Source organism: Theropithecus gelada, chromosome 12 (genome assembly GCF_003255815.1).
Source record: "Theropithecus gelada isolate Dixy chromosome 12, Tgel_1.0, whole genome shotgun sequence".
NCBI lineage: Eukaryota > Metazoa > Chordata > Mammalia > Primates > Cercopithecidae > Theropithecus > Theropithecus gelada.
The window spans coordinates 8167427-8193674 of NC_037680.1; positions in this window are offsets into that span (position 1 = coordinate 8167427).

A 26248-nucleotide genomic window follows, 5' to 3' on the forward strand; every position below is an offset into this window, starting at 1 on the left:
ATAATCTTAGAAATTGACAACATGAAATGGTAAGTTTGTCTTTTAGCATTGCTTAAGAGTGTGATTTTTCTCATATTTAGGAAATTAGTTCAGATTTTTGAGGATTTTGTGATTTCATTTCTTTCTTCAGGTTATAAAGAGTATTTGTAATTTATATTCAGCACTTTCTTGGCCTGTAATGCGGTACAACATACTGATTTATAAATCAATAGGTTATACTATTATTAAGTTTAAAAAAAAAAAAACATTTATACCTTCATGCCACATTTTTAGCCTTGCACTGTAGAGAAGTAGACTTACTGTATTTTTTCTTCCTGTGTAGAAGAGAGTATTGGTTATGAAATGTATTCTCCTATAAATAACAAAGACATCACCACCACAAAAAAAAAAGTTGCTTAAAAAATTATGGAATTTATGTTTTCCTCTAATAATGGATAAGTCATAAAATAGTACAGATACCATGGTTTCATGTTGTTATGGTATACGCTCCTCTCATATTCATTCTCATGAAATGATTGCTGTGGCTCCAGCCAAAAAAAAAATTAGGTTCTGGGATAGTAGAAATAAGAAGACTAAGTATAAAAGCTGGTACAATCTTAAGGCGTGACAATGTTTTAGGAAAACTTCCTACAAGCCCTGCTCAACAATCTCTTGTAACATCGCATAGCTCAGAAGCCTGCGCCATACACATCAATGCCTCAGATGGCACTGATAAATGTTGCTTCTAAACTGGGCACACTGTCAGTCCCAACAATATCTGGGAAATGTCATTAAGAAAGGAATGAAGAATGAATATTTTATTATTTTTAGAGATGAGATCCTGTTATGTTACCGTGACTGGAATACAGTGGCTATTCGTAGGCAGAATCATAGCCCGCTATAGCCTTGAACTCCTGGGCCCCAGAGATCCTCCTACCTTCGCTTACTAAGTAGCTGGCCTACAGGCACATGACACCATGCCAAGCTTGGAGAATAAATATTAATAAGCAGCTAGTAGTCTTTGTCATGGGTTTACTGTGAGGGAAATTTCTGCTTTTCTAGTTTTCTCCACTTCTACCCACTTTCAATCCTTCTTCCAGAGAGGGAGGAGTGGCCAATGTGATTGGTCAGACATTACAATTAATTCATTTTACTAGGAGGCAGAATTGCAGGCCTTAAAAGACACAGACTTCCGTCTTGAATCCTCTCACATGTCTTGTTACAAACAGATAAATGGATCAGGAGAACTTGCTAAACCAGATTCACAAAAGATTTCTGTTCCAGATTCTCTGCCTACTCCTGGGTAGGTAAAACACTCTGCAAGCTCGGTTTTCTTTACTGGAAGAGAAATGGGACAGGAAACCCAATCTGGGTATTAGACCTATAAAAGAATGTACATTTTGAGGGTTATAGGTGGCTTGTCCAGATTTGTCAAGGGGAACAATAGTCCTCACATGGTTATAGACCTTTATGTGTATCTTCCATTATACAGGACTCCAAAGGGAAGGAGGAGAGATGAGATGCATCACAAACCTCCCAGAGAAAGCTTTCATCTTAGCCAAATCTTAAAACCTGCACAGGGGGGCACCCAAGATGGTCGAATAGGAACAACTCCAGTCTCCAGCTCACAGCGTGAATGACACAGAAGACTGGTGATTTCTGCATTTTCAACTGAGGTACCGGGTTCATCTCACTGGGGTGTGTAGGACAGTGGATGCTGGTCTGTGGGTGCTGCCCAACCAGCTAGAGCTGAAGCATGGCGAGGCATCATCTCACCTGGGAAGCACAAGGGGGAAGGGAATTCCTTTTCATAGCCAAGGGAAATTGAGACACACAACACCTGGAAAATCAGGTAACTCCACCCTAATACTGTGCTTTACCAAGGGTCTTAGCAAACAGCACACCAGGAGATTACATCTCACACCTGGCCTGGAGGGTCCCACGCCCATGGAGCCTGCCTCATTGCTAGCACAGCAGTCTGAGATTTAACTGCTAGGCGGCAGTGAAGCTGGGGGAGGGGCCTCTGCCATTGCTGAGGTTTAAGTAGGTAAACAAAGCCACTGGGAAGCTCGAATTGGGTGGAGCCCACCACAGCTCAAGGAGGCCAGTCTGCCTCTGTAGACTCCACCTCTGGGGACAGGTCATAGCTAAACAAAAAGCAGCAGAAACCTCTGCAGATGTAAAAGCCCCTGTCTGACAGCTTTGAAGAGAGCAGTGGTTCTCCCAGCATGGAGGCTGAGATCTGAGAATGGACAGACTGCCTGTGCAAGTGGGTCTCTGACCCCTGAGAAGCCTAACTGGGAGACATCTCCCACTAGGTGCAGACCGACACCTCACACCTCACATGGCGGGGTACACCCCTGAGACGAAGCTTCCAGAGCAAGAATCAGACAGCAATACTTGCTGTTCAGCAATATTCTATCTTCTGCAGCATCTGCTGCTGATACCCAGGCAAACAGGGTCTAGAGTGGACCTCAAGCAAACTCCAACAGACCTGCAGCTGAGGGTCCTGATTGTTAGAAGGAAAACTAACAAACAGAAAGGACACCCACACCAAAACCCCATCAGGCCGTCACCATCATCAAAGACCAAAGGCAGATAAAACCACAAAGATGGGGAAAAAGCAGTGCAGAAAAGCTGGAAATTCAAAAAATCACAGCGCATCTCCCCCTCCAAAGGAACGCAGCTCATCGCCAGCAATGTAACAAAGCTGGACAGAGAATGACTTTGATAAGTTGAGAGAAGAAGGCTTCAGTCCATCAAACTTCTCAGAGCCAATGGAGGAACTACATAACCAGCACAAAGAAACTAAAAACCTTGAAAAAAGAATGGATGAATGGATAACTAGAATAATCAATGCAGAGAAGACCAAAAAGAACGGACAGAGATGAAAACCATGACACCAGAACTACATGACAAATGCACAAACTTCAGTAACCGACTCAATCAACTGGAAGGAAAAGTATCAGTGATTGAAGACCAAATGAATGAAATGAAGCGAAAAAAGGAGGGTAGAGAAAAAAAGAGTAAAAAGAAATGAACAAAGCCTCCAAGAAATATGGGATTATGTGAAAAGACCAAATCTACGTCTGATTGGTGTACCTGAAAGTGAGGGGGAAAATGGAACCAAGTTGGAAAACACTCTTCAGGATATCATCCAGGAGAACTTCCCCAACCTAGTAAGGCAGGTTAACATTCAAATTCAGGAAAAACAGAGAATGCCACAAAGATACTCCTCGAGAAGAGCAACTCCAAGACACATAATTGTCACATTCACCAAAGTTGAAATGAAGGAAAAAATGTTAAGGGCAGCCAGAGAGAAAGGCCGGGTTACCCACAAAGGGAAGCCCATCAGACTAACAGCAGATCTCCCGGCAGAAACTCTACAATCCAGAAGAGAGTGGGGGGTCAATATTCAACATTCTTAAAGAAAAGAATTTTCAACCCAGAATTTCATATTCAGTCAAGCTAAGTTTCATAAGTGAAGGAGAAATAAAATCCTTTACAGATAAGCAAATGCTTAGAGATTTTGTCACCACCAGGCCTGCCCTACAAGACATCCTGAAGGAAGCACTAAACATGGAAAGGAACAACAGGTATCAGCCATTGCAAAAACATGCCAAAATGTAAAGTCCATCGATGCTAGGAAGAAACTGCATCAACTAATGAGCAAAATAATCAGCTAATATCATAATGACAGGATCAAGTTCACATATAACAATATTAACCTTAAATGTAAATGGACTAAATGGTCCAATTAAAAGACACAGACTGGCAAATTGGAGTCAAGACCCATCAGTCTGCTGTATTCAGGAGACCCATCTCACATGCAGACACATACATAGGCTCAAAATAAAGGGATGGAGGAAGATCTACCAAGCAAATGGAAAACAAAAAAAAGCAAGGGTTGCAATACTAGTCTCTGATAAAACAGACTTTAAACCATCAAAAATCAAAAGAGACAAAGAAGGCCATTACATAATGGTAAAGGGATCAATTCAACAGGAAAAGCTAAGTATCCTAAATATATATGTACCCAATACAGCAGTATCCAGATTCATAAAGTATGTCCTTAGAGACTTACAAATAGTCTTAGATTCCCATACAATAATAATGGGAGACTTTAACACCCCATTGTCAACATTAGACAGATCAACGAGACAGAAAGTTAACAGGGATATCCAGGAACTGAACTCAACTCTGCACCAAGCAGACCTCATAGACATCTACAGAACTCTCCACCCCAAATCAAAAGAATACATATTCTTCTCAGCACATCGTACTTATTCCAAAATTGACCATATAGTTGTAAGTAAAGCACTCCTCAGCAAATATAAAAGAACACAAATTATAACAAACTGTCTCTCAGACCACAATGCAATCAAACTAGAATTCAGGATTAAGAAACTCAATCAAAACAGCTCAAATACATGGAAACTGAACAACCTGCTCCTGAATGACTACTGGGTACATAATGAAATGAAGGCAGAAATAAAGATGTTCTTTGAAACCAATGAGAACAAAGATACAACATACCAGAATCTCTGGGACACATTTAAAGCAGTGTGTAGAGGGAAATTTATACCACTAAATGCCCACAAGAGAAAGCAGGAAAGATCTAAAATTGACACCCTAACATCACAATTAAAAGAACTAGAGAAGTAAGAGCAAACACATTCAAAAGCTAGCAGAAGGCAAGAACTGAAGGAGATAGAGACACAAAAACCCTTCAAAAAAATCAATGAATCCAGGAGCTGGTTTTTTGAAAAGATCAACAAAATTGATAGACCACTAGCAAGACTAATAAAGAAGAAAAGCGAGAAAAATCAAATAGACGCAATACAAAATGATAAAGGGGATATCACCACTGACCCCACAGAAATACAAATTACCATCAGAGAATACTATAAACACCTCTACACAAATAAACTACAAAACCTAGAAGAAATGGATAATTTCCTGGACACTTACACTCTCCCAAGACTAAACCAGGAAGAAATTGAATCCCTGAATAGACCAATAATAGGCTCTGAAATTGAGGCAATAATTAATAGCCTACCAACCAAAAAAAGTCCAGGACCAGAGGGATTCGCATTCTACCAAAGGTACAAGGAGGAGTTGGTACCATTCCTTCTGTAACTATTCCAATCAATAGAAAAAGAGGAAATCCTCCCTAACTCATTTTATAAGGCCAACATCATCCTGATACCAAAGCCTGGCAGAGACACAACAAACAAACAGAATTTTAGACCAACATCCCTGATGAACATCAATGCAAAAATCCTCAATAAAATACTGGCAAACAGAATCCAGCAGCACATCAAAAAGCTTATCCACCATGACCAAGTGGGCTTCATCCCTGGGATGCAAGGCTGGTTCAACGTTCGCAACTCAATAAACATCGATGCAAAAATCCTCAATAAAATACTGGCAAACAGAATCCAGCAGCACATCAAAAAGCTTATCCACCATGACCAAGTGGGCTTCATCCCTGGGATGCAAGGCTGGTTCTGTTCGCAAGCATATAAACAGAACCAAAGACAAAAACCACATGATTCTCTCAATAGATGCAGAAAAGGCCTTTGACAAAATTCAACAGCCCTTCATGCTAAAAACGCTCAATAAATTCAGTATTGATGGAACATATCTCAAAATAATAAGAGCTATTTTTGACAAACCCACAGCCAATATCATATTGAATGGGCAAAAACTGGAAGCATTCCCTTTGAAAACTGGCACAAGACAGGGATGCCCTCTCTCACCACTCCTATTCAACATAGTGTTGGAAGTTTTGGCTAGGACAATCAGGCAAGACAAAGAAATAAAGGGTATTCAGTTAGGAAAAGAAGAAGTCAAATTGTTCTTTTTGCAGATGACATAATTGTATATTTAGAAAACCCCATCGTCTCAGCCCAAAATCTCCTTAAGCTGATAAGCAACTTCAGCAAAGTCTCAGGATACAAAATCAATATGCAAAAACCACAAACATTCTTATACACCAGTAACAGACAAACAGAGAGCCAAATCATGAATGAACTGCCATTCACAATACCTTCAAAGAGAATAAAATACCTAGGAATCCAACTTACAAGGGATGTAAAGGACTTCTTCAAGGAGAACTACAAACCACTGCTCAGTAAATAAAAGAGGACACAAACAAATGGAAGAACATTCCATGCTCATGGATAGGAAGAATCAATATTGTGAAAATGGTCATACTGCCCATGGTAATTTATAGATTCAATGCCATCCCCACTAAGCTACCAATGACTTTCTTCACAGAATTGGAAAAAAATACTTTAAAGTTCATATGGAACCAAAAAAGAGCCCACATTGCCAAGACAGTCATAAGCCAAAAGAACAAAGCTGGAGGTATCACACCACCTGACTTCAAACTATACTACAAGGCTACAGTAACCAAAACAGCATGGTACTGGTACCAAAACAGAGATATAGACCAATGGAACAGAACAGAGCCCTCAGAAATAACACCACACATCTACAGCCATCTGATCTTTGACAAACCTGACAAAAACAAGAAATGGGGAAAGGATTCCCTATTTAATAAATGGTGCTGGGAAAATTGGCTAGCCATAAGCAGAAAGCTGAAACTGGATCCTTTCCTTACTCCTTATATGAAAATTAATTCAAGATGGGTTAGATACTTAAAGGTTAGACCTAAAACCATAAAATCCCTAGAAGAAAACCTAGGTAATACCATTTAGGACATAGGCATGGGCAAGGACTTCATGTCTAAAACACCAAAAGCAATGGCAACATAAGCCAACATTGACAAATGGGATCTAATGAAACTAAAGAGCTTCTGCATAGCAAAAGAAACTACCATCAGAGTGAACAGTCCACCTACAGAATGGGACAAAATTTTTGCAATCTACTCATCTGACAAAGGGCTAATATTCAGAACCTACAAAGAACTCAATCAAATTTACAAGAAAAAAACAAACAACCCCATCAAAAAGTGGGCAAAGGATACAAGCAGACACTTCTCGAAAGAAGACATTCATACAGCCAACAGACACATGAAAAAATACTCATCATCACTCGCCATCAGAGAAATGCAAATCAAAACCACAATGAGATACCATCTCACACCAGTTAGAATGGTGATCATTAAAAAATCAGGAAACAACAGGTGCTGGAAAGGATGTGGAGAAATAGGAACACTTTTACACTGTTGGTGGGACTTCAAAGTAATTCAACCATTGTGGAAAACAGTGTGGCGATTCCTCAAAGATCTAGAACTAGAAATACCATTTGACCCAGTCATCCCATTAGTGGGTATATACCCAAAGGATTATAAATCATGCTGCAATAAAGACACATGCACACGTATGTTTATTGCAACACTATTCACAATAGCAAAGACTTGGAATCAACCCAAATGTCTATCAGTGACAGACTGGATTAAGAAAATGTGGCACACATACACCATGGAGTACTATGCAGCCATAAAAAAGGATGAGTTCGTTCCTTTTTAGGGACATGGATGTAGCTAGAAACCATCATTCTCAGCAAACTATCACAAGAACAGAAAACCAAACAGCACATGTTCTCACTCATAGGTGGGAATTGAACAATGAGATCACTTGGTCACAGGAAGGGGAACATCACACAGTGGGGCCTATTGTGGGGAGGGGTAGCGGGGAGGGATAACATTAGGAGATATACCTAATGTAAATGGCGTGTTAATGGGTGCAGCACACCAACATGGCACGTGTATACATATGTAACAAACCTGCACGTTGTGCAGACGTACCCTAGAACTTAAAGTATAATAAAAAAAAAAAAAAAGCACAATTTAGAGTGTTAGCCACTAGCCAGTTTGCTTGTTCCTTTCCTGCTTCTGTCACACTCCTGTGTGTCTCCAGCAAGCAGTCTTCTCATGATCTCTCTCATCACGGAAGCTTTTCCACGCAGACAATTTGGGCTCAGTGCTTGAGCTCCTCCTGCCTGTGTCTACCAGGTTGAAATTATTCACTTGTTTTTCCATTAGATGGATAGTTTCTTAAGGACAAAGACCATAGTGTGACTCTGAATCTCCAAGGACCAGCAAAATTCTTGGTTCATCGCTGTCAATTAATGGAAATTAGAGTAATTGTTATTTAACGCAGGAATGGAAACTAATAATCCTGAATCACAAGTGACCTAATTAGATCACAGGAAGCTTAGGAACTCAGCAGAAGTCAAAATCTTTACTTGTAGCAGTGGTTTATAAAGCATGGGTCAGGGAGAGCTTTGACAGTAAATTATAAACAGGTGTGCATCAGAATCACTTATGTTCGGTCCTGCATTCAACACTTAGATTCATATTTAATGGATTTCAGATAGGACTAAGGATTTTGTATTTTTATAAGGACTCTCCTAGGATTTTGCTTTACAAACTGGATTGAATGAGTCAGAATGTGAGGTGTGGCAACAGGTTCTACTCTGTTCCCCGTGGGCAGCTCCATTTTGGTCTGCTTTACATACAAAGCAATTCTCAGTGTTGGCTAGTAAAATCACCTGGGAGTTTCCAAACTCCATTTGTGCAAACACCACCCAGGAGAATAAAAATGGAGTCTTGTGGGAAGAGCCTAGAACTCAGGAATGAGTAAAGCTCTTGAGGTCCTTTCAAATGAGTAATCAAAGTTGGGAGTCAATGACATATAGAAATTCTGTAAGAACTTTCACCTACTGCTACAAAACAACAGTAATAGAAAAAAACATAAGCAAATAAATTAAATTCTACAGTGACATTTTAGTATGCCTAAATTCATATCAGCTAGACATTTCTTAGGCATTAAGCTACTACTTAATTCCAGGTACCTCTTGCTGGCTTGTTCTGCTCTTTAGTGCATACCTGTTCTTCTCATCTTTGACTCTCTCCTCCCTACCCTGCACTCTAGATTTTGTGAACTTCTGAGTTTTACTGGTCTCGTATTAGTTCTGACTGTTTTATCTTTTGACCTGCTTCCTTGATTCCTTCACATGACTTCCTTCTATCTCTAATTATCTGACTCCTTGACTATTTCATGTTACCATATTCAGCTTTTTCTCTAAATTCACAGCTTCTCAGTGTGATATAACATCACTTTGAACAATATTAACCAAACATTTGTAGGATCCCAACTAGGTGCAAATAGAGTATATAAAAATTAGTGTGGGCCTGGCGCAGTGGCTCACGCCTGTAATCCCAGCACTTTGGGGGGCCGAGACAGGCGGATCACGAGGTCAGGAGATCGAGACCATCCTGGCTAAGACGGTGAAAACCCGTCTCTACTAAAAAATACAAAAAACTAGCCGGGCGAGGTGGCAGGCGCCTGTAGTCCTAGCTACTCGGGAGGCTGAGGCAGGAGAATGGCGTGAACCCGGGAAGCGGAGCTTGCAGTGAGCTGAGATCTGGTCACTGCACTCCAGCCTGGGCAACAGAGCAAGACTCCGTCTCAAAAAAAAAAAAATAATAAAAAAAATTAGTGTGAATTTCAGCCGGGCACGGTGGCTGACGCCTGTAATCCCAACAGTTTGGGAGGCCAAGGCCAGCGGATCACGAGGTCAGAGATTGAGACCATCCTGGCTAAGACGGTGAAACCGTTTCTCTACTGAAGAAAAAAAAAATACAAAAAATTAGCCGGGCGTGGTGGCAGGTGCCTGTAGTCTCAGCTACTCGGGAGGCTGAGGCAGGAGAATGGCGTGAACCCGCGAGCCAGAGCTTGCAGTGGGCCGAGATTGCACCACTGCACTCCAGCCTGGGTGACAGAGCGAGAATTCCTCTCAAAAAAAAAAAGAAAAAAAAGAAAAATTGTGTGAATTTCAAAACAAAGAATTTTGACACACTCCATTCCTTTGTGTTGTTTTCTTTCGTGCACAAAACCAGCCAGAACATTGGTGGGTTTCTTGCCTTTGGATGTCTCCTATCTTTGTATTTGTTATATTTCCTATGGCCTGCTCTTTCAATCCTCAGGAGTGCTTCATATCAGTGAATATTTACCTACAAAGTTTAGTGCTTACACAAAGACATAAATCTTAATGCCCCAGGGCATTCCTGTCCTCTAGTGTTCATTTATTCTTGGCCCATTGGACTTCTGCACATGCACAGTTCAGTCTCTGCTTGTCATTAGACTGCCTATTCCCTGACAAAGCCACTCCTCCCTCAGCCTCATGCTCTCTTTTTAATGATGCACCAGCCTGTCCAAGTAGGCATTTCATTTTTCCTACTCCTCTATAGCAAACACTTGGCTGATTGTTTTTCGCAATATCTTTTTGTATCCTTCACAGGATTTCCCTCTCTCTAATAAGGCTCTGCCACTCATCTTCTCCCTATAATCATATAGTAGTGTATTTTCCATCCAAGAACACCATTTTGCAATGTGATTTCACTGCTCAAATCACTATGAATAGTCCATCTTCATCAAGGACTAACTCTTGGGTCCTCTGAGGCCCTTCATGAGATGATTTATTGCCCTATTGCAGGGAACCTCTGCTCTCCTCATGGTAAGCATCATCTCCTTCTGAATACAACATAGGCTTTTCCAAGTCTGAACTGCTGTTCATGTTGTTCTCATTGACTGCTATGCCTGCTGTGTAAATCTTACTCATCTTTTTTGTCTTTCTAATATGTCACTTACTGACTGAAATCTCCAATCATCACAGTTGAGTGTGTTCTGTCTTCTCGGAAAACAAAACACTCATTTCCATTCTCATGGTATCTATTATTTATTTCCTTGCACTGTAATTATTTATGTATAGCTCATCTTCATTAATAGCTTAACCCTTTTTAGATATCAAGAAGCTTACTCATTTTTATATGTCCTCCTCCAGCCCTACACCATAATCACGAGTGCACTAGCTTTGTCCATAGTAGGCTCTAGATTGTTAAATTATGTTCAAGAATAGATTAACTAGTTATTAAACTTTTATCCTCTGAATAGAGTTGATGTTTATATTAGGAAAAAAGTGCCTCTACTTGGTAAGGTATTTACATCTCTCTTTTTCTCTTCTCAAACATAAAACTGTTTGAATTCCAAATCGAATACTAGCATCCTGGCAGGAAATCACTGAAAAGCAATGGTGTAAAGTGAGGCTGTTTAAACATTCAAGTCCTACATGGTCAGATAGAACTTCTAAGCATAGGAATTAGCTGTGAGATGCATTTAAATATGAATATACTTGCAATATTTGTGCAAAAGTAATGGAGATTGAATGTTGACTTCTAGGCAGGATTAAGATGGGAGTATTAAATGCACCATATTAGGGAAACTAAGATACACATTGGCAGGAACATTGAAACTCTTGTATGAATTTAAAATCTTGGGGCCAGATTATTTTTTCTAATGAAAAGTGTTGACTATTTCATAATGAAAACTGGAAAATATGATGCCACATATGTGTTAAGTAATGGGTTTATTTACCTAAAACCCTCACTGGTTGAGGTAAAATATATACCATAGAGTAGAAAAAATTATTCTGAATAGTTTAAGATCTTTCAGAAATTGCTGCCTGGGAAACTGATTTCATGTGAACTTATTGAAATCCACTCCCCATTCCACCCCCCGACACACGTGCACACACACACAGACTCTCTCTCTCTCATATACCAATAAAATTAATAAATATAAATACAGTACACTTTCAATTACTTTACAATTTGTGATCCAGTACTCTCTGGTCAATTTCCATTTTTCAATCATACATTCTTCTCATCACTGTCAGTTTCAGATAGACTTTTTTTCTTTATATAATGTAGACACATTAGTAGCTATGTTTCTGGAAGTGAGTCTTCATCCCAATGTAAAGTTTCCTTTATTTTAAAAGTTATTTTTTTTCTAATGCCTTTTGGGTTTTAAGACACTCTCAAAAGCACAATTTCCATGCCCAGGTTATCTCTTTTCTCTTCCTACTAACAACAGTTCAATACTAGATCTGGTTATACAATTCCCCAGCTTTTAAAAATGATTTTAACATATTTTTTCGATAATATCTTCTCATCAGCTTTTACCATTCCTTACCATTTCTTTTTCCTATATCACATTTCTAGGTTTCTAACAATCCCTAGGAGATGTGATTCTTTTTGATTCTGAATTTGAACTTATTCCAATAGAGTCACATACTCCAGAACTTTGTGACAAGGAGATCTAATGTTTGGGGAAAGATTTTTGAATTTGCTTTATACCTAACTTACAGTCCCATATCTATCAGTAAGATAAGCAAAATTCTGAAGTTGAAAATGTATTTTAAATGCAACACAATTTAGCTATAAATATAACTGACTGTTTTCCTAGAGTTCTTACAGAGAAAAGTTGTTTGTTTGTTTGTTTTTTTTTTTACTTTTTCTTTTTCTTGAGTTATTAAAAGTTATCTTGGTATTGGACTTAGGGCTTAGCAAGGAATATTGTATACAATTTGTGGAAAACTGAGATACTTTAATATAGAATATTTGTCACCATAAAATGGTTTTCTGTATTTGAGGTTTCATCGATTGATTCTTGCAGGTCTTGCTGAGCTAAAAAGTAAATATTGACAAATAGAACATCCCAATTATATTCCCTACTAAAACTAAAGTAGTGAGAACATTCTTACATAGGATACTGCAGTATGTTTTGTTGAGCAAAACCCTTTGAAATATGAAGAAGGGATGCAAAGGGTAAAACAGATGTACTAGATTACTCCAATAAGAAAGAGCAAAGAAATATTAATAGCTTAAAATAGCTCCACATTTTTGCTGCTGGAGGGGAGAAAAAAAATACTGTTCCCTGCTAGCCCCCCTCTCTTAGGCCCTGTAAATTAGACTGACAAAAGCAAAAACAGATTAACAAGAGAAAACCAAACACCAATGTATTAACCTGTGCATCCTGCTTACACATGGGAGCATTCTGCAATGAGTAACTAAAAGGAGAACTTGGGCTGATACAGCATCTCAACAAAAGAAAAATAAATGTTTAGAGAAGTGACGAAACAAAGGAAAGAACTTTGAGTTTCTAAGGGCAGCAAAGTGTGGAAAGCAACTATATGGGGAGACTAGTGATAGGTAAGACTTAGTCAAGTTTATTATGTAGATTCCTCTGGTGCCATCCCTGGGCTGATAAGGGTCTAGAGTTGTTTCTAGTGATTAACTTTTGTCTCTATAAGCATTACAGGAACTGGCATTCCAGTTTCAAATGTTTTATTGATGCTTTACAGCTATATAGGATTAACTGAGACTGGTCTCTTCCCAGAATGTAGAGTAGAATAGTTTTATGCCCAGGACAGCTAACTGGAACCCATGTACTTCTATATTCTTTGCAGCAGGCACTGACCAGAAAGACAGCAAAGAAATTGGTACTATTATAAAACGGTGCCCCTGCCTCTGCTTTTTTGCTACTGATTATAAAGAAACATTGGTAGAAGAGAGGAGGATGCCCTACCAAATATTTTTCCACTATTCTTTGTAGCCATGAAGCTATCTCAGCAAATAGATTAAAGCATGCGGGAAAAAAAGAGCAAATTTTGCTCCCATTCTAAAAACTCCCAAATGCATAATGTAAACATCACTTAAAATTTATACTATCCATACTTTGTTATTGTTTACCTATTTAATGCCAAACAAATCATGTCCTACAAGCAATAAAAGTCACTGCATCCTTCTACAGAAGCCAAGGAGTAAGTTGAGACAATTCCAAGATATACAGTGCCAAGCAGCGGACCTAGTGCCTAAATGTAAGCAATTCATTTTGGAAAAAAGGCATTATCCACCGTGAGTTATAATCACTGCATTATAGAAATGCCACCTGAACAATTAAGTGTTTTATTGGGTCTCAGAGTAGAAGCACTTTTATCCTTGAATTTTGTGTCCAGATGTCACACAGAGCTGCTTTCCAACCTGGTAGCCATTGGTCATGTTGGCTTTTGAGTCCTTGAAATGTGGCTGGTCCAAATTGAGGCATGACATAATTATAATTCACACGCAAGCTTTCAAAGACTTTGTACACAAATTCTGTAAAATATCCCACCATTTTTATATTAATTGAATCTTGAAATTTAAAAAAACTTGGATATGTTGAGATAAATATATATGCTATAAAAAATAATTTACCTGTTTCTTTTTAATGTGACAACTAGAAACTTGAAGTTTACATATGTGCTTACAAAGACTCTCTTCTTTGGATAGAACCTTTAATCGAGCTCCTCTGAGTCCTCTACTTGACTCGATCTGACCTCAGGCTTCCTTTTCTGTCCTTATAGAATATAGTTCAAGCAAGAATCTCGGTAAGTCAATTTAGGGAAAATCTCCCATGCTTGGTATGTAATTACTCTAGATATCTTATCACTCTACTTTGCCTTCAGCATGGTTCTGTCAAGTCAATTTAGCTAGAAACCCCTTATTCTTGATGCTTCTGAGAAGAGAAAAGATCACCTTGTGGCCATCAAGCAGACCCTCAGAGGCAAGACCCCTTATCTGAAGAATTCAGACGTAATTAAACTTCCCTGTTATCTAAAGCCACATCTAGTGCAGGCTTCTTTCCCAAGAATTTCTAAGTAACTAGAATTTCTATACATCTCTGGAATGCATGCATGCCAAAACTCATTGTGCAACCCTTGCTGATATCAAGGTACCAAAATGTCTAGGAATGTAATAACTGACCATCACTTAGGTGACTAATATGGTACAAATTACCCTAAAGTTCCTGCTTTAAGGGCCATAAACATGCCTAAAAAAAAATGCACCGAGATGTGCTCAGTCTTCTCTTGTTTAAGCTCCCCACTGTACTCTGCTGCAGCATTCTTTCTAATAAAACTTTTCTTTTCAAACCTATACCACTGTTGGTAAATTCTTTTACCATCCATGAGTCAATCACTCTCTGCCCCGGGGCCCTGACACCTTGCCCAGAAGTTCCCTCTTAGTAATTTTGCATCCCCTGACATTTACCTAGTTTCTTGGTTGTAAATTCTCACTTGTTCTTACTGAAGTTGGAAGTTAAGTCCAATTTATTTTCCCTATTGCAGGATCCCACTGCAGTGGTGCCTACATCTATCATCTTGGCTCCTCTTGAATAAAATCGGCCTTACCAACTTTAACAAATGTGTCATGAATATTTTTTTCTTTAACAGTGTTTTGAATATTTCTATTGAATATTGCTGAGAGAAACTGAGCTATCCTTCTGTAAGATTCTCTTTCTCAAATTGATGTATATAGACATTTATAAACAACTCCCGATCATCATCAAGAGTTAGTGAGGTATTGGCAAAATCAAAGTTGGCATAGTTTTTTGCCTCTAAAAAATAATTTATTTTTTGCCTCTAAAGATTTTAACGAGAATCTCCCTAACAACCTAATGTTTGAGTTCATCATTAATTGTCACACAATTTCTCACCTTTCTCTTGGCCTGAATTCAACAAATTGTTCTTAACTTCTTCAATACGATGCATAGATAATACAAAGGCAATGGAGAGAGCAAACTATGTAGTGATTTCTTGGAAACTGACACAAAAGCCCTAGAGAAAACTGTGAAGGCCTCTCTATTCACCACAGTTTCTCTTTCAACTTGTGTAAACCGCAACTGTATTCTATCTAAATATGGCTCGTGTTTTCCTCATTGTAAACCAGGCTTGTGGATCAAATAACTATCAGAAGACCAAGGAGTCAAGAAGACATAGCCACAGAAGATAGAAAGGACCAAGTTTAATCTTCCTGTAAATCCTAAATCCTGCAATGTACACATCAGACTAAACATACAAGATTAAAAGGTAACTGCCTCTACTGAAGAAGGGAGAGTCAATGGCCTTTGGAAAGATGCTCAGGAGGGAATGGGGTGGGAGAAGAGAGAGAAAGAGAGACAATATTGATGAGAGGAACGCGTAGTACACCAGATCCACTGGTTCAGAGATGTGTTCAGGATGTTGTCTCCATTCTCCCTCCTAACTCTCATATTGACTCATAAGAGGCAGTGACTCACGATAGTAGCTTCGTTCACTTTGGGAAAAACTCACATATTTATTCAAGAACCGTGAACCATTTAGCTTTCTTGAGTGTGAGTTCTGATTCTTGAGAAGTCAGGAGTTCTCAATAGCTCAGGCTGCTTGAGTCAACAAAGTTCATAAGAAAAAAGAAGAATGTGAACCAGAAAGAATGTACTGTTGACTGGCTATTTTAATGCTACATATGTGGAAATACTGCTTAAGGACACTTAAGTTTAAGGACAAAAGTGATAAACGTATGTAAGAATTGAAGTTTCCAATATTTTGCTTGAAGGATCTAAGTAGCAAGCCATGTAAGTAACAATGGGTCATTGGAAACAAATGTAAATCTGTGGTCCTCTGAGAATTGAGCTTATTTTTCTCTTAAAATTATTTTGCAGGATTATGGATGTCTCGGTAATGCTAGTGGCTATGTGACCAATATAACTTGGCAGATACAACTCTCTTTTTGTCTAGAATAATGTCCTATCAACTTGCCTCTGTAGATTCCGGCTTTTTTCTATTCCTGGCACCCAGGGCTTGCTGTATTCCCATAACTGAGCCCTGTGTCTATTGAAAAAGAGATGATACAGTTTAACGTAGAAGGTCCCAGAAGCAACCAAGCAGGAGCAGGTGTGTTTTATCTCAAGCCCAGCAGGCCATCTTCTGCAGCAGGCTCCTCCAGCAGCTTAGCCAGCTGTGCAGTACATATGGAGTAGAGTCCAGAACTATGGCTCAGTACATGTGCCTATATTAGTAACCACAACTACAAGCTGCCACTGTCAGCATCCACTCTTCTTGAAAATGGCTACACTGGAATGAGTTTTATTGCCTCATATCCACCAAAACACTCAAGCTCCCGATTTCTCCCTTTGTACAGGCAGAGCCTTCAGACGTCTAGATCAAATGAACTGTTTATTTTGTGATAGCATTTATGGAATAAAAGGATTTATCCACATAGATTTACATTATATCAAATAACTTGCTTAGTTGATTTTCATCTTAATTCAGGTTCTCCAGGGGTAGACTCTGAGACAAAGATCTCTCGCAAGTCGTTTATTTGAAAGGTGAAGAAATCACTTAGTAGGGTTTGGGAAATTAGATAAGGCACATTATTAAGCCAGCTACTCGCTGTGTGTCAGTGAAGCTTAATTCTGCTGGGGACACACTAGGAGCCAATGTGAAGTTCATGCCTCTAAATGCCACGCAACGGACATGGAGATTGGTGTATTTTTCTTATCAACTCCCTGTAGTATTTGGTTAAGCACTGCTCCCAAGTGGTCCTAATCTCCAGCATAACTGACCCCACCCTTAAGTTGCTGAAGCTTGGTGATTAGCCAGAGATAAACCTCAGGCAAAGGAAAAGAAACCTGTTTCTAGCAATTGGAATTCAAATAAGCCTGTACTAAAGTGGTAAAGACAAAAATAGATGAGTAAGATACCTACAATTTTTCTGACAGTTATTCAGTTGAACTGAATCTTTCAAGTAAGATACTCTCTGTACATTAAAGAATACACTAGACCAGTCTAGTCACTCTGCATTTTTTAAAGCCAAATTGACTAGATGAGGAATTTTGAACAGATTTACCTACACTCCTCCTTTCGTCTCTGCTTCTCTTTGCTTGTCTACAGAGAAAACATATGGCTTAGAGGTGTATTTCTTTACTTTTTACAAAGAGACTTTGCTGCCAAAGCTCTCCAGGTTTCTCTGATATAATTAATTAGCCCTTGGTTTTAGAATCTGATTGGCTAAAAACTAATAGCAAAATTATCTTAATACTTATAGCCAAAGCTATATTTTGTAAAATTTGTCTGGTATCTCTCATTTACCCATTTTGCTTTTACCCCCCTTGATCTCATCCCAAAGATATCCATATTTTGACTGTAGTTATTGACTATACTTTTATAAAATTTCTTCCTCATATAATTTCCCATTTTATGGAATTTCGTTGATCTAAAAATACTTTGCATGCAAGGGTTAATGGTTCACAGACTCTTACAGTTATTTCTCCCATATATATTAGAGGATTCACATATACATAATATATATATCATATGTACACATACACCATTGAAGTATGCCATATAAACATATGTGCTATATATATGTATATTATATACATAGTTTAACTATTGACATATACCATGTATATATACACTTGAATAAGAACAGTGATGAGAGTTAAAAACTGCAGGAGAACTCAGCTATGGGGTCTTTTGTCTATATGTATATATATATACACATGCTATACTTCAGTATATATTGAAGAGAAATATATAGTGGAGAAATAACTGTGTAAGCATCTGTGAACCATTAACCCTTGCATGCAAAGTATTTTTGCACTGTAGCATACTGGCATGGTAACATACATTGGGATACAGGAAGTTTCTCTAGCATCTTTCAAATTATATTATTTAAGTGTTCTCTTTCACATGGCAGACATCAAAATATTTCTTTGATCCATTTTTCTCATACTTGCCTCCACATAACCTTGTGTTTCTACCAGCTGTTTCATGGCATATATTTTATCTCTTTTTTTTTTTTTTTTTTTTTTTTTTGATGGAGTCTCGCTTTGTTGCCCAGGCTGGAGTGCAGTGGTGCAGTCTCAGCTCACTGCAACCTCTGCCTTCCAGGTTCAAGCAATTCTCTTGCCTCAGCCTCCTGAGTAGCAGGGATTATAGGCGCCAGCCACCACACCCTGCCAATTCTTTTATTTTTAGTAGAAACGGAGTTTCACCATGTTGGCCAGGCTGCTCCCAAACTCCTGACCACAGGTGTTTTGCCTTGGCCTCCCAAAGTGCTGGGATTACAGGTATGAGCCACCGCGCCCAGCCTATATCTCATATTTCTAAATAAGATTCTTGCAAAATTAAATTTTGGAAACCTGCTTCCTATCTAAAAATATTTGTTTCCTTCTTAGATTTCTTTTTCAAAATGATTTATGGCTCAATTTTGAAAGCTTCATATTGAGTTAAGTCTGAAATGGGTTGATATGTGTATACTGCTTTGAAATAGATTAAGGAGCGAGAGACTAACAATGGAAATGCCATCGTCTCATTTATTTCACATTTAGGTCATCAAATTGTTGTCCACACACACAAGGCAATCACAATATTTTAAACCACACTTTCAAATTTTCCTGAGGCTCTTCCATTGAATCATTGTGGCCATGAGGAGCTGAATTTAAGAAAAATCAAGGAGAGTGATAATGAACAATTCTATGAATGAAACTTTTCTGCATTTCTTTTTTGCTCTGAATTATAACGCACTCTTGGTAGATCCTAAAGTATTGTGTCTTTTATGTCTGTTTCAATCTCCATTCCCTGGAGGTTCTCAAGTCTGCATAAGGCCATCACAAAAACGAAAAGTTGAGTGTTTGAGTCCTTAACATTAAGAGTGGGGAAAAGTAAAGCCTGAGGAATCATATCTATGGCCAACATGGGAAAAGATAACTATTAATCTCAGTTACATGGGAAGTAGTATTTATATTCATAATAGCCTAAAGCACATTCTCAAACATAAAATGCAGCAAACATCACTAGGTGAGTAACATTCTCCTAAGTTCCTCAAATATCTCATTAATCTATCATTGGAAGAAACAATGCTATGCCTTAGGGATGCTCCTGAATATTTAGATTGATTTCTTTAAAACACACACACACACAAACGAAACCCTCAAAATGAAATATTTCATCTTTGGAGACAGAAATACAAAAAGTACATGACAGAGCATTTTTCCTGTTCTGCAGGTAAGGAGCTTGGAAATCTCCACTCTGTTCTAACAAGTAAGGAGCTAAACACACTGAAAAAACAACTCTTTTTAGATTTGAAAAGAAGCGACATCACAGGGCAAAACACTGTTCCCAGAATTGAAGTGACAGACAGGCAGATGCATAAAATTACAACCTACCTGTAGAGAAACCTCCATGGAACCAGTGCCAGGGTAAGAAAACTGGGACTGTATTCGACAAATTGCTCTAGGCTCAGTGTGAACAACAATGAGAGTCAAAAACTGCAGAAGGACTCAGTCATGGGGGCTGGGGGGGGGGCTTTCATCAGTTTTACCTCAAGAAACTTGACTGAGTCCTCACATTAGACATGAGGGGAAAATGCCCTTGTGCTCCCAGCAGGGAGTGGGGAAAGGAATCATTTTTAATTACACAGAGCACGCTGTTCTTCTTAAACAGGTGTGCCCTCAGGAGGAACTAGTTAACCTGAGTCTAACCTGCTGAATCTCATCAGAGTCAAACTTTCTCTAGGAGAAAGGAAATATCTAACTCTAGCCTCTAGGTTTCTATGTGAGTAAAAGCAAGTATCAAACTCCAGCTCAGTCTAGATATACTATTCTACCTAAAGAAGGAGAGAAAAACCGCAAAACACATGTACATATTCACAGTAATGAGGAATAGGCTCACTAAAAGACAGAGGCCCTATCACAGGATGATAGACTAATTTCTCTCCTCCCACACCTTAAAACCACATCACTAAAGACCTATTTAGAGTCACTCATTTTATATAGTACATCCTGTTCAGCTGTCTATCTTATCTATGTCTCTATCTATGTATCTATCTATCTATCATCTATCTAAGAGATACACACACAAACATACTCTAAATGGCATAAAAGAAACAAAACAAAACAAACAAACAAAAACACAGTTTGAAAAGACAGACACATGGCAGAGATCTTGAAATTACCAGAACAGGAATTTAAAACAACTGGGATTAACATGCTAAATGTTCTAACAGATAATGTAGGCAGCATGCAAAAACAGATAGGAAATGTAAGCAGAGAGATGAAAATCCTAAGAAAGTATCAAAAAGAGATGCTAGAGATAAAAAAATAATGTAATTAGAAATGAAGAATGTGTTTGGTGAACTTATTAGCAGAATCCACATGGCTGAAGAAAGAAACACTGAGCTTGAGGATAAATCAATTGAAACTATGAAAACTGAAAACCAAAGGAAAAACAAAGACTAAAATAGAATAGAACATCAAAGAACTGTGGCACGACTACAAAAGGTGTAACCTACACATAATGAGAATGCCAGAGATATTAAAAATAACAAAAGACATTTTTCTCAAATTCTCTTTTATAATATCTTGCTAGTTTCTAAGGAGTTAAATCAAGTCTTTGATACTTTACTTAAAAAAGAAAACAGTAATGATATATTAATTCAACTGTATCAGCAGTCACTTTAAACAACAATATTCTAAATGTACCAATTAATAGACAGGGAATGTCAGAATGGATCAAAAAATAATATGCAACTCTAGATTGTCTACAAGAAACCCATTTTAAATATAAAGACACATATAGATTAAAATGAATTGAATGTAAAAAGATATACAATGCTAGTAGCTAGCTGTATTATTTTCAGACCAGAGCAGGCCAAAAAAAAAAATAGTTATCACAAACAAAGAGGAGCATTACATAAAGATAAAGGGGTCTATTATCCAACAAGAAATAGCAATTCTTGTAACAACATACCATTCTACCAATGCAGCATCAATATTCATGAGGCAAAAACTGATGGAACTGCACAAAGAAATAGATGAATTCACTATTTTAGTTGAAGGTTTCAACACCCCTCTATTAGAAAGGAACAGATCCAGCAAGGAGAAAATCAGTAAAGATATAGTTAAACTGCCATGGTTTGAATGTTTGTTCTTCCCTAACCCCCAAATTCAAATGTTGAAATCTTCATACCCAAAGTGATGATATTTGGAGGTGGGCCTTTGGGAGGTGTTTAAGTCATGTAAAGATGTTGAGAGAAGGCACAGTCTATAAACCTAATGGGATTAGTGGCCTTATTAAAAGGACTTTATAAATAGAAACTTTGCTCCTTCCACCTTGCGAGGCCATTGCAAGAATATGTGATGTGTAAGCCAGAAAGTATACACTCACTGAATTTGCCAGAGATGGTTACTTGGAATTTGCAGCCTCCATATCTGTGGGAAATAAATTTCTGTTGCTTGTAAGCCACCCAGTCCATGACATTTTGTTATAGCAGTCTGAAAAGACTGAGACATGAGCCCAGCAACACCGTCAATCAACAGGTTATATTTGACTACAATATACAGACTATTTTATCCAACAAAAGCAGAATATACACTCTTCTCAAGCTTACAGGGAACATTCAATAACATAGACCACACTTGGGGCCATAAAAGAAACCTAACAAATTTAAAATAGTAGAAATCACACAATGTCTACTCTTAAACCAGAGTAGAATTAAACTAGAAATTTATAGCAGAAAGGCAGAAAATCCCAACATACATGGAGCTTATACAACATACCTCTAAATAACACATAGGTTAAAGAAACATCTCAATTGAAAATTTAATATATCTTAAACTAAATAAAAATGAAAATACAACTTATTAAAATTTTTTGGATACAGTAAAAACTGTATTTAGAGGGAAATTATAGCATTTACTGCATATATCATAAAACAATCTAAAATCAATTATCTAAGCTTTAACTTTAGGAAACTAGAAAAAGAAGAACAAATTAAATAATTAAATACAAATTAAGCAGAAGAAAATAAGTAATATAAATTAGAGCAGAAATAAATGAAATTAAAATAGAAAGTCAATAGAGAAAAATCAATGAATCCACCAACTGCATTCCAGCCTGGGCAACAGAGTGAGACAGGGTCTATCTCCAAAAACAAACAAACAAGAACAACAAAACTACAACAATAAAAAACCTCCTGGAACTGGTAAGCTATAATATCAAAGTTGAGAGATGCATGCAAGGAATAATATACAAAAATCCATCACCACATGGCATTTGAAATTAACAATGCAATACAACTCACATTAATATCCTAAAAAAATGAAATATTTATATATAGTCAAACAAAATATGTACAACATCTGTATAAGAAAAATGAAGAAACTCTAATGAAAAGAATCAAAGGAGAATTATACAAATAAGGACATATTTCATTTTCGTTTATAGGAAGACTCAATATTGTCAAGATGGCGGTTGATCCCAACTTGTTCTGTAGATTCACTGCCATACCAATCAAAATCCTAGCAATTTACTTTACAGATAAACTTTATTCTAAAGTTTATATAGAAGTACAAAAGACCCAGATTAGCCAAGATAATAATGAAGGAGAAGAACTAAGTTGGAGGATTAACACTACCCAAATTCAAGACTTACTATAATGCTACAGTAATCAAAACAGTATGCTTTTAGCAAAATGATATAAAAAAAAAAAAAGCAGAATAAAGGGTCTAGAAGTAGACCCACATAAATGTAATCAACTAGTCTTTGACAAAGGAGCAAAGGCAGTACAATGGAGAAAAGATAGTCATTTCAACAAATCTTACTGGAAGAATCAAATATCCACATATAATAATAATAATAATAATAATAATAATAATAGTATCTCTATACAGATCTAACATCCTTCATACAAATTGGCTCAAAATATCCCACAGACCTAAATGTAAAACACAAAACTATAAAATTTCTAGAAGATAACATAGGAGAAAATCTGGATGACTTCATTTGGTGATAACTTTTCAGATATGTCACCAAAACTTGACCCAGGAAAGAAAGAACTGTTCAACTGGACATTATTAAATTTTTTAGAAAATCTGCTCTGTATAAAACTCTGTCAAGAAAAGGAAAAAAATGAGATTTAGACTAGGGGATATATTTTCAAAGACATATGTGATAAAGGACTGTGTCTTAGTCTATTTGTACTACTATAACAAAATACCACAGTTTTAGTAATTTATAAACAAGAGAAATTTATTTCTCACAGTTCAGCCTCTGCTGCGTCCTTCAGAAGGGACGAATGCTGTGTCTTCATATGGTGGAAGATATGGAAGGGCAAGAGAGGATGAATGCTCTCTGAAGCCTTTATTATAAGAGTATTAATCCATTTCCAAAAGGCCCCAATTCTTAATATAACAAAAATGAGGACTAAGATTCAACATAAATTTCAGAGGTGACACCACGTCAAACCATAGCAGACTGTTATCCAAAATGTATGAAGAACTCTTAGAACTCTACAATAAGAAAACCAACTAACTGAATTAAAAAAAAAAAATGGACGTAAAACCTTAATAGACACCAAAGAATATAAAGCGATGGCAAATAAGCACATAAAATAATGTTCAATATCATATTTAATAAAAGAAATGCAAACTGAAATAATGTGATACCACTACACATCTAGTGGAATGGCAAAAATTTACAACACTGACAACAACAAATGCTGGTGAGGAAGTGGAGCAACAGATACTCTCATTCATTGCTGACGAAATTGCAAAATGATATAACCACTTTGGAAGATAGTTTGGTGGTTTCTTACAAAACATACACTCTATGATACAGCACTCTCACTCCTTGTTATACACCCAAATGAATTGAAAACTTATTTCCACACAAGAACTTGCACATGGATGTTTATAGCAGCTATATTCGTAATGTATTCATAATTATAAAAACATGTAATCAACCAGGATATTCTTCAATAAATAAATGGATAAACTGTGGTACATCCAGGATTATATGGAATATTATTCATCGGTGAAAATAAATAGCTACGAAACCATGAAAAGATGTGGAGAAAACTTTAATGCATATTACTAAGTGAAAGAACTCAATCTCGAAGGCTTATATACTACATGATTCCAAATATATGACATTCTGGAAAGGGCAAAACACTGGAGACAGTAAAAGACTAGAGTTAGAGAGAAGGGAGGGATTAAATAGGCAGCACACAGAGAATTAAGGCAGTGAAACTGTTCTACATGATACCATACATGTCCTCCTATGTTTGTCCAACTTGTAGAATGTATAACATTAAGAGTGAACCCTAAAGAGTCCTAGCCTTTAGATAACAATGATGTGTCTATGTGGGTTCCTCAGTTTTAACAAATCTATCACTGTGGTGGAGGATGCTGATCAGGCGGTAGGCTATGCATATGTGGGGGCAGGGTGCATATGAGTATCTCTGTACCTTTCTCTCAATTGTTCTGTGTACTTAAAACAGCACTAAAAAGATTCTATACCCACAGTCAACATTATATTGAACAGGGAAAAGTTGAAAGCATTTCCCTTGAGAAATGGAACAAGACAAGGATGTCCACTTTCACCACTTCTGTTCAACAGGGTACTGGAAGTTCTAGCCAGAGCAATCAGAGAAGAGAAAAAAATAAAGGGCATCCAAATTGGTAAAGAGGAAGTCAGACTGTCACTGTTTGCTGATGATATGACTGTTTACCTAGAAAACCCTAAAGACTCCTCCAGAAAACTCCTAGAACTGATTTAAACAATTCAGCAAAGTTTCAGGAGACAAAATTAATATACACAAATCAGTAGCTCAGTTATACACCAACAGCGCCCAAGCTGAGAATCAAATCAAGAACTCAACCCCTTTCACAATAGTTGCAAAAAATTAAAATACTTAGAAATATACCTAACCAAGAATGTGAAAGACCTCTACAAGGAAAACTACAAAACACTGCTGAAAGAAATCATGGATGACACAAACGGAAACACATCCCATGCTCATGGATGGGTAGAATCAATATCATGAAGATGACTGTCTTAGTCGGTTTTCACACTGCTGATAAAGACATACCAGAGACTGGGAAGAAAAAGAGGTTTAACTGGACTTACAGTTCCATATGGCTGGGGAGGCCTCAGAATCACGGTGGGAGGCAAAAGGTACTTCTTACATGGCAGCAGCAAGAGAAAATGAGGAAGCGAAAGCGGAAACCCCTGATAAACCCATCAGATCTTGTGAGACTTATTCACTGTCATAAGAATAGCATGGGAAAGACCGACCACCATGATTTAATTACCTCCCTGAGGATCCCTCCAACAACACATGGGAATTCTGGGAGATACAAATCAAGTTGAGATTTGGGTAGGGACACAGCCAAACCATATCAGTGACCATATTGCTAAAAACAATCTACAAATTCAATGCAATTCCCATCAAAATACCACCATCATTCTTCACAGAATTAGAAAAATAATCCTAAAATTCATATGGAACCAAAAAAGAGCCCACACAGTCAAAGCAAGACTAAGCAATAAGAACAAATTTGGAGGTATAACATTATCAGACTTCAAACTATACTATAAGGCCATAGTCACCAAAACAGCATTGTACTGGTATAAAATCAGCACACAGATCAATGGAATAGTATAGAGAACACAGAAATAAAGCCAAATACTTACAGCCAACTAATCTTCGACAAAGCAAACAAAAGTGGGTAGAGGACACTCTATTCAACTAATGGTGCTGTGATAATTGGCAAGCCACATGTAGAAGAATAAAACTGGATCCTCATTTCCCAAC